General features: G+C 44.3%; 1 long non-coding RNA gene across 1 annotated transcript; it reads left to right on the top strand.

Annotated features, from left to right (window-relative positions):
* The first annotated feature begins 694 nt into the window (after positions 1-694).
* On the top strand, positions 695-1,994 carry LOC116583550. The gene is made up of 3 exons (XR_004282776.1): positions 695-777; positions 1,009-1,082; positions 1,867-1,994. It is a non-coding gene; the product is annotated as an uncharacterized LOC116583550 (long non-coding RNA).
* Positions 1,995-3,328: the final 1,334 nt, after the last annotated feature.

The raw sequence follows: 3,328 nt of genomic DNA, 5'->3' as shown, positions 1-3,328 counted from the left end.
TTACGACAAAAGGCCATGATACAAGTTTGAGCAAGGCGCACAGGAGAGCACAGCGGAGTGACATTATCCCCCTGAATGTCTGCATTTCAAATAGCTCTCAGATCCTCGAAAAGACAGTTCTAGGTGGTAGGATTATGGCTCAAGGGGTCAGAGAAAGGATTTATAATTAAAGTTTTCTAAAGTCACTGCTGTATGAGAGAATTCAGTCACCTGTCTTGCCTTTTACCAGTTTGGGCTGGAGTAAAGAGTGAATTCTCCTGGCAGCACTGAGCATTCTCAAGCACGCAGGCATCTTGAGGGGACCTAGAGTGATCCCAGGGATGTGGGCTTGAACTGCTACATGCCAGGCCAGTGTTTGTTCAAGTCTCTTCGTGTGTGTGTGTGTGTGTGTGCACGTGCTTGCACACGCACACCCCTGGAAGGCTGGGCACACATAGGGTTATAGACCAAGTTTGAAGCTTAGTCCAGAAGTGAGCTCCAAGCAACCTGACCACAGTTTGTCAAGGTCCTTTTGGGATCCCGCCACAGAAAGTTTTCGAATGCCTTGATTTTTTTTTTATCTCCTTGGGCCTATAGTTTTAGCTAATGGTTTTATAGGAGGACATAAACAGATATTAAGCAGAAGGAAGAGAATCTTCAAAAAGGGGAAAACGAGCTGTGGGAAAAGGAGGAACTAGCAGAACGATCTTCTGACAACTGGTTGGCTCTGTAACGACACGTGTGAGTTCGACTCGGACTCAATGATGAACCTTGATCCCTTCTGGCAGCCCTTTCCAGGTCTGTGACTCTGCAGTACCTCTTTCGATCTTTCCTTCTACAGGGGAGCAGAGACTCGTTCAGGTAGACAGGGTAGAGCCAATGCCCCTGAGTTGACCCAGACAGTGATCCAAACACCTAGTGGACCCCTCTGGAGGTTCGGCAGCGTTTCTCCCACAGCTTTAATTCCGCGCATTGTTCCCTCTATCTCACAGCTAAAAGGACTTGATGAAGATCAAATTCCCTCCACAGGCTCAAGGACAGTGATACTGCCGAGGCAAAGACATGGGAAGCCAGGACTGGAGCTGGCCCGGGGCCAAGATTTGGTAAGCAAGAAGTGAGCAAGAACTCCGTTGCAAACAGAGTCTGGGTAAAGAAAGTGAAGAAGGAAAAATGGACTAGGGAAGAAGGGGGAAAGATCTCGCCAGGGCTATTGTGGTGGAGAAAGAGGCATCTGACCTATGGAAAAGCCCAGAGGCTGGGAAGACAGCCTTGTAGGTGCCTATTGGGTTCTTAAAGTAACCACAGTCTGAAGATAAAAATCAAAGATCTATTGAAAGGAAAAGCAGAGATTTTTTTCAGGAAATCTTTCGAGTAACACAACTCAGTCTTGCATGGAATTTTTTTTTTTTTAGATTCCAGTTTTTATCCTCATAAAAATATACACAGGGTTAACACAAACCAATCTATTCCCTTCCAGATCACTGTTTCCCAAAGGGAGTTCCATGGGGTCCTAGCTGAATGGAACACATCTAGGTACTGCAGAATTTTTAAAGATTTCTGTGCATTGCAAGTCTCTAGATAGAAGATGGACATGGTCTGCCATCTTTCCAAACTCTTTCTGAGCTTTCCTAGGAACTGTCAACCTAAAGTTGTCAGGAAACAAATATTAAGCAAGAACATTTATTTGAGCTCAGGGTACATAGATTTGGGTAACAACCTAGATAGTGTTCCATTAAGGTGCAAAAGTTAGGGGTTTTTAAAGAGAGAGGAAATGCTTGTATACATTGTTTATGAAGAATTTTTTATTGGTATTGTTGGCAGAAAGCTAATCCTGGTTAAATATAATTGCTTGCCAAGGCTATCACTAAGCAAAGTCTCTTAATGTAGCAAGTTGCTGGTGTTCAGTTGGAGTCCTTGGAATATTTGTGTTTTGGCCCAGTTCAAAAGTCCATGGTTCTACCAGTGAGAATGTGCATATGGCCCATCTCCTAATGGCCTCCTGGATCCATTTTAAAACCCCTTGATATAAGTGACTCCATTTTATTTCACCTTTCATGAAACTATGAACTAAGTACATTCAATAAATATTACAAGGATCATATCTGAACAAAGTCATCATATAGATGCATGTATGATCCAATGTTATCATCCTGTATTTCCTTCTTTCATTTAAGGCAATGTCCTAATTCACTGCAGTGTGGAGAAACAGCCTCCTAAGGGAAAGATTGGAAAACATGCTGAGAGAACTTCTGAGAAAAAGATTGTAAAATGTCTTCATCAATAAATTATTTCTTATGTAATAATTAGGATATGGGTTTGTTGCTGTAAGTGAAGCCTGAGTAATAGTTAACAAGTTTGTTTCTCTCTCATGAAACAGTTTAGAGCTGGCCTGGTGGGGGCCCAGGCTATCTTGGTGCTCAGCGATCTCTAGGACATTCCTCACTCATTGTCTTAGATGGACAGCATGTCCACATTTCAGAGAGCAGGTTAGAGGAAAGGGGTTTAAGGACACGTTCTAGAAGTAGGACTTACTATTTCTCCTCACATCCCATTGGCCAATACTTGGTCTACTGGAGATTCTGTTGCTGTAAAATAAGGGAATATCTCAATTAGCTATGGCTATGTAACAAAACTACTCCAATACTCAGTGGCTTAAGACATAACTTTTTTTGTTTGTTTGTTTGTTTATCACTCACAACCCTAAATCAAATGGTGGTTCTTCAGCTGATCTCCCGTGTAGTTGCAGTCAGACAGCGGCTGCAACTGTAATGTCCAAGATGGCTTACTCAACTCTGTGGCTCTCTGGCAGGGATAGCTGGAAGGCCGGCTTCAGCTGACAAGCATGGACAGCTGGACATTTCTCTCTCCATGTAGATTCAAGATCTCTCCCTTTCCACAAGGCCTTTCCCTGTAGTCTCTCCAGCAGGGTAGCCCAACTCCTTAAATGGCCACTCAGGCCTCCCCAAAGTGCAACATTTTAAGCACTAGGCCTTCCCAGGGCTTAGGTCCAGACCTGACCCAGCATCACTGCAGTGACCTCCTGTGGGTTACAGCCAGCCATGGGCCCAGCACACATTCCAGGGCAGTGGAGTGATAAGGGCATAGATCCTGGGACACATGGTTCATTGGAGGTCACCACTGGGAGTGACTGAGTGCATTCACTTGCTAGGGCTCCCATAACAAGGAACCATAAACCCCTTTCCAGAAGAAACAAAAACTTACTGTCTCATAGCTCTGGAGGCTAGAAGTCCAAAATCAAGGTGACAGCCAGTTTGGCTCCTTCCTATGGATATGAGGGGAAACTCTGTTCCAGGCCTTTCTCCCTGACATGACCTGTCTCTTCTCTCCA

Source organism: Mustela erminea, chromosome 2 (genome assembly GCF_009829155.1).
Source record: "Mustela erminea isolate mMusErm1 chromosome 2, mMusErm1.Pri, whole genome shotgun sequence".
Taxonomy (NCBI): Eukaryota; Metazoa; Chordata; class Mammalia; order Carnivora; family Mustelidae; genus Mustela; species Mustela erminea.
Note: the sequence above shows the minus strand (reverse complement) of the source record. Positions and strands in the feature narration are given on the sequence as shown.